Source organism: Suricata suricatta, chromosome 1 (assembly GCF_006229205.1).
Source record: "Suricata suricatta isolate VVHF042 chromosome 1, meerkat_22Aug2017_6uvM2_HiC, whole genome shotgun sequence".
Taxonomy (NCBI): Eukaryota; Metazoa; Chordata; class Mammalia; order Carnivora; family Herpestidae; genus Suricata; species Suricata suricatta.
The window spans coordinates 37,656,401-37,663,101 of NC_043700.1; the positions used below are offsets into that span (position 1 = coordinate 37,656,401).

Consider the following 6,701-nt stretch of genomic DNA (forward strand, 5'->3'; position numbering starts at 1 on the left):
GGTGGCGCTGCACGCGGTCCTTGCAGAGGGGGGCAGCACTGTCACTCCTGACCCCAACCTGGGAGCCTGAGTGGTTTCAGTGTGCACAGAGCATCCAAGCTGAACGGCGAGTTCACAAGCAGCGCGTGAGCAGCGGGCACGTTTCTTGCTGGCGAGGTTTGCGTTTTGGGGGAAGGTTCCTTCTCAAGTCAATGTGACTCTCCTGTGCTTTCACACAAGCTTCCACAGAGCTTTCGCCATTTATTTTAAACCTTGCGTGTGTGTGTGTGTGTGTGTGTGTGTGTGTGTGTGTTAAATATTTTGTATTTTACCCATTAAAATAGGGAGGGGAAAATAACCATCTGCATTTTGGGGCCATATTGGGATGAATTGTATTTTACATCCTAAATGATTTAAATTTCTACCATTTTGTAATATCACCTACAGCTGAGACATGGAAAATCACAGGGTTCACTACTTCTTACTTTTATTTTATTTTTTTATGTTTTAGATTGCCTTCCATTTCAAAGAAAGAAGACAAGGTATTTTTACCCAGAGGAGGAACGATGTAGTTTCATCTTAACCTTTTCTTATACTTACAGGTAAGTGAGTCGGTTCATCATAAATTACTTAACAAACGAACTTTGGTATGGTCTGAGTTGTATTTGGTATTCTGGAGGTGTTTGAAATGTGTTAAATTTCATTTTACTTTCAATAGTTTGATTAATAACAAATTATAATTTTAAGATGTGAATACTTTTTCAAAGTGATTCAGTTATTTGGTTGCCTTGAATCTTGCTGTTTACTTTGTAAAGCCTGTAATCTACATTTAATGTTACCAACTTCCTTAGAATTTATCTCCTCTCACAGTGGCAAATCACTTAAAACAATAATGTAGTTAGAAGAACTACATAATTCTTCTTAAAAAATATTCACTTGAAAAGAACATTGTTGTCTTTTTGGAAGTTGTGGCAGAGTATTAAGCTTTCTCAAATATTTAGCCTGTAATAAAATGAGCACTGTAATTTTGACCATGCTATGGAATATTTATTTAGACCAAATGGTTTAGGAAATTGAAGAATGATCTTGCTCTCTAACTTATAACAGCTTAGGGGAATAGTTCCTAGAAGTTTGGAGACTAGTACCCCATGGATTATATGGTTGGTTTTAGTCTGGGGACAAATATAAAGGTCTAGAATGTTGTTTTAGTTCTGCTCTTATAATCAGTAATTTTGAGTGTCTCTGTGATAAGATATTTTATTACATTTGGCAAGACTAAAATTAAAAAAAAGCAAGAACCTCAGGGACATCATTATGCTGAAATGCAACAGTTTGAAATCCGAAGTTGTATACAAACCTTTTGTGGTTTTCTTTAGAAATGGCTCAATAGCCTTAAGGTAAAAATAGTAAACTATGCTCAGCATATACAGATGTTTAAGAAGTTCCTCTCACCTCTCCTGTTCATTTAACAAATTTCTGTAGAGGTTTTGTTCAGGATTTGTAACACTGATTAAAATGAAAGAATGGAAGTCAAAACATTTGATTTGATTTTACATTAATGAGCTGCTTTGCTCTAAGACAGTAGAGTTTGTGGATTGTAAAAGGGATTGTATCTGAGTTACTAACAATAGAAAAATAAAAACAAGCTTGGGCAAAAGTTAATAATACAAAAATAATCAGAGAATAATTCTTCACAAATTCTTTTCTGCATACAAAGTCAAGTGGCTAAGAGGCCTAAGTGATTCAGGGCCAATGAGAGATACATGAAATTATTCTTATCTTTGGTTTTGTGATGTTTAATTTTTTTTAACTTTATGTATTTTGAGTGAGAGAGAGAGAGCGAGAGTGCGTGTGCACACACAGGTGGGGAGAGGCAGAGACAGAGAGGGAGGGAGAGAATCCCAGGCAAGCTCCACTCTCAGTGCAGAGCCTGACACAGGGCTTGATCTCTCAAGAGTTGACACTTAACTGACTGAGCCACTCAGGCGCCCCATGATGTTTAATGTTTTTGAGGATGATTTGGATGATGTAGAAGAAAACAGTGTCCGTAGAACACCATGAAGACCCTAATTATTAAACAACTGAGATAATAGTAGGAAAGAGCCAACATAAGCTTTACAAAATTGAGAAGCAGTGGAAAGCTAATCAGGTCTGCTTGGGCAAATGTGAAATTATAGGATGTCTGTGCTCTAATAGGAAGCTATGAGAGGAGCAAGACAGGAAGAATGCTTGTGTGACCAGAGGGTAGAGCTGTGGCCCGAGCAGGGTTTTGGTAGTGGTCACAGTGCTCTAGATCCTTGATCAGAGATGTGGACGTTGTCTGGGAGCTGAGGGTGAAAGCCGGCCTTCCCGGAACTGCTCCTTATGGACTGAGGCCTCTATAGACTCAGAGACTTGAATGTCCTTTGGCAGTAGACCTTCCCCAGACATGCAAGAAACAAACATGTAATTTGGGAAGAGTGATTGGGTTGTGTTCTCCCTCTGGTCTGCAGACAGGCCATATCAGTGCCTGATGACCATGGAGTCCAAGCAAAGACAGTGGACTATTTGATTCAGATATTTAATAGCATTAGGCTGTAAGAAGTTTGCAATAAGGATGTCCTGATGTCAAAACCACGTCCTTCAAAGAGCCTGTTGTCCCACTGCCCCTTCTCAGTTGTTGCCCACCATGTTTTCACCCCACTCTCTGCCCTGTTGATATGTTTCCTGTCTCTTCCTGCTCAGAAGTGTGTCCACATTGCCGCACATGCTAATTCCTCTCTTCCTGACAATGGAAGGTGTGCCTCTGTCTCAAAGTGCTCTCCGCCTCCCCCTTCTGCCCCTCCCCTGCCTGTCCCTCCCCCACTCACTGTGAGTGCTGGGAGCTGTGTTGGTCTTCACACTCTTCTTTCTACCTGCAATATTTAAAACAATTTTTGTTTATTTAGAGAGAGACAGAGAGACCAAGTGGGGGAGGAGCAGGGAGAGAGAATCTCAAGCAGGCTCTGCACTCTCAGTATGGAGCCCAAAGTGGGGCTCAAACCCATGAACTGTGAGATCATGACCTGAGCTGAAACCAAGGGTTGGATACTGAGCCACCCAGGTACTCCTCTGCCTGCAATACTTTTGACCTTGCCATCCCCCCAGGAAATTTTCTCACCCTTCAGCAATTCCTACAGAGGGCATTCCTGTACGGGCATCACCAGCACTCACAAAGAGCTCCTATGAGGCCCTGAAGATGGGAGTGGAAGGATGAGTAAGTAAATGGAAAAGTTAACAAAGGGATGTCTTTGACCCCAGGGTAGCCCCTCTGGCTCCCTACCCTCTTGCCCCTGCTTCTGCATTGGCACATGTCATTGTGTTGTCGCTACTGTTTGCAACAGGGTCTCTTGGACTCCTCTCTGAGCAGAGCACAGGCCTTTTTGTTCTCATTTTAGTGGTCAGTTAGTTCCTTGGGGAGTGTCTGGGGGAATAGAAACTCTCTTTATGTAGACAAATAACTTGTAGGTCTTTTGCAGTTCTGGGAACCCATGACACGTGATTACCAGATAACATAAAATGGTAGCTGATTCAGTCTTTATTGGGAATGAAGCAGGTATTTTAAGTAAGTACTAATATACACTATAATATAGTAATTTGGCACATAGCTCATATTTGAAAAACCAGAGAATTAAGCAGAGAAGTTTGTATTTTATGAATTTTTGGAAATCTTTTCAACTTGTAAAATGTTTTTATTTCATGGAATGAAGTGTGACCCAAAGTCAGTAAGCTTTTAATGAGTGTCAGCTTTTGCTGGTACAATTTTAATTTATACTCCTGAGCCACAATTTGTTTTCAGCAGACGAAGTTACTCCAGGCAAGCAAGGGCCGGGAGATTCACATTGGCACCAGAATGGGACCCAGTGATGCATGCCTTCTAGTGGGTTTTCATTTCTTTCTATTGATTGACACTTAATTAGACCTTGTTTTTTGTCTTTTCTATTCTCTTTTGGGGCTCTGCTCATTGAGATTCCCTTTTCATTGAGTTTGTTTCTTTCTTCCAAGCCTGTGCTTCAGCCTCTCACAATCCCTGTCTGGTTCTGCCGTCTCCTATATGCAGTGCCTTCTTCCTCTGGGCCCATCTGACTCCCTTCCTTCTCTAGGACTCAGCTCTGGGGAGGGAGCGCTTGGGCCATTGTGCGTCTCTATCACCTTCTTTTCTCCACTGTTTACAACTGTTTATCAGTTAGATGTCTGTCCCATGGTCACCATTGTCCTCACAGAAGGCCCAGTCTGCATTTTTGGCATCTAGCACATTGTTTGTTCTTACTCATATTCACAAACAAATGTTTGGATGAATTTCTGGTATCGAAAACCCTCATCAGAACCTACCAACGTCAGGATTTTAATTTGCTGAGTGGGTCATGGTACACCTGTCTTTCCTTTATCACCATCTTTTGTTTTACTGTTTGGATTTTCTGTGCTACCAGAAAGGTTGGATGGTGAGGGATTTGAACCCAGGTGTTCTGACTCCAGCACCAGTGCCTACTTGTTAAATTGTTGAAAAAGTAAGTCAGAGAAGGTTGGATGCAACCCATGTACCCATTCACAGATAGGTGGATAAATAAGATGTAGTATACGCACACAATGGAATGCACACAGGCATTCAACCTTAAAAAGGAAAGAAGTTTGGATGCGTGCTACAACGTGGGTGAACCGTGAGGACATGACGTGAAGTGAAATAAACCAGTTACTAAAAGAAAAAAAAAAGACAAAATATTGTATGAATCAACTTATAAGAGGTATCTGGAATCTTTAAATTCATAAAGACAGGAAGAGGAATGGTGGCTGCCAGGGAGGAGAGGAGAAATAGTGTTGTCTAATTGGTACAGAGTTTCAATTTTGTAAGATGAAAACTTCTGGTGATTGGTTGAACAAAAATGTGAATGTATTAAATACTTCTGAACTGTACACTTAAATATCATTGAAATGGCAAATTTTATACATATTTTACCAAAATTAAAAATAGCAAAAAGTCAAAGACCTTGCTTTTAAAATAGATAATTAATTTTGATCAAGAAGATATGGTATATATACACAATGGAGTACTATACGGCAATGAGGAAGAATGAAATCTGGCCATGTGTAGCAAAGTGGATGGATCTCGAGGGTGTCATGCTAAGTGAAATAAGTCAGGCGGAGAAGGACAGATACCATATGTTTGCACTCATAGGTCTAACAGGAGAGACCTAAGGGACCTAAGGGAGAGGAAGGGGGAAGGAGAGCTGGGGAGAATGAGGGACACAAATCATGAGAGACTACTGAATACTGAAAAAGAACCATGGACTGAAGGGGGAGGCGGAGGAAGGGAAGGGGGTGATGGTCATCATGGGGGGCACTTGTAGGGAGAAGCACTGGGTATTATATGGAAACCAATTTGACAATAAACTATTAAATAAAAAATTAAATTAAAAAATTTTTGAAAGGAATTTCTTTGGGGACTTTTCCTTCCTTAAGTTTTTACTTTTTATTTGGTCAGATCTTTAAATGACTTTTTATTTAAAATTTATTCTGTAATAAAAACAAACTGGATTTACCTTGATAAGACCTTTGGGGTTTACTTTTAGACCCTGTTATTCCTTTATTATTTTTGCAAATATTTGAAGTTAAAATCTGATTCAAAATTACCCATATCCTCACCTGTTTTTCTTCAGTAAAGATAATAGGATCTTATTGCTCATCCAGAAATACTTGTATGACACTTAAAAAATTACTTTTATGATTAAGGGAAGAAATATTTGTTTTGTCACGAGCAGAGGGCATGACAGACTCCAGGCTTTGATTTGATTATTCGTAAGGAGTCAGCTACTTCAGTCTTTTTCCTTTTTTCCCCATCACGCTAATGGACCTTTTATGTGGAAAATCAAGACTCTAAAACTGTAAATAACAGTCTGGTGCTTGAAAGAGCACAATTTCAAAATGTTTGGCTGACACCTGGGAAGCAGTTCTTTTACTTGAAGGTCTGACCCAGTGTGTAATATCTTTCTTGAAGAATAGAAAATGAAACTTGAATCTCATCAGGCTGGGAACATGTTTGTTGAGAAGGGAAGGCAAGAATCTGATGGGGCCATGTGTAAAGGTTTGAGGGAAAGGGGGGGCGATGGAAATTAGAGGTGAAGGTGGGCAAGAGAAAGAATTATAACCTTCTGGAAACTTCTAGCTCAACGGTTACTTAGTTTTGTTTTTACAAGTTTTTATTTATTTATTTTGAGAGAGAAAGAGAGAATGAGAACATGAGCAGGGGAGAAGGGTAGAGAGAGAGAAGAAGTGAGAGAATTCCAAACAGGCTCACTGTGGAGTTTGATGTGGGGCTTGATCCCATGACTGTGAGATTATGACCTGAGCTGAAGTCAAGAGTCAGTTGCTTAACTGAGTGCTCCAAAGGTTTTTAACATTACAGACATGATTCTATGATCAGAGTCACCAGAAAACACTAAATTCATCTCTACTATTAGGAAACCATCTAATCCAAGTTGACACTTTAAATTTTTTTCTAAAGCCCTTTAAAAATATGTGGTGTAAATAGAAGTATTAATATTTACAGTTAAATCTTTTAATTAAGAGTTGTATATTTTCACAAAAATAAGATCAAAATGGCTGAAGGACTTGAATGTGAGACAGGAAACCATCAAAACCCTCGAGGAGAAAGTAGGGAAAAACCTCCTAGACCTCCACCGCAGCAATCTCCTACTTGACACATCCTC

At 39.8% G+C, this 6,701-nt stretch overlaps 1 protein-coding gene across 3 annotated transcripts in view; it reads left to right on the forward strand.

The window, feature by feature from the left end:
• The window catches only part of CSGALNACT1 (chondroitin sulfate N-acetylgalactosaminyltransferase 1), a 252,405-nt gene that overhangs the window by 68,319 nt on the left and 177,385 nt on the right, over positions 1-6,701 (forward strand). For 2 of the 3 annotated variants that reach the window (XM_029936838.1, XM_029936843.1), the window contains exon 2: positions 491-581. The gene's annotated coding sequence lies outside the window, so the exon portion shown is untranslated. Of the gene's footprint in view, positions 1-107; positions 157-490; positions 582-6,701 lie in introns of those variants that run through there. The other variant, XM_029936833.1, reaches the window with a different exon arrangement.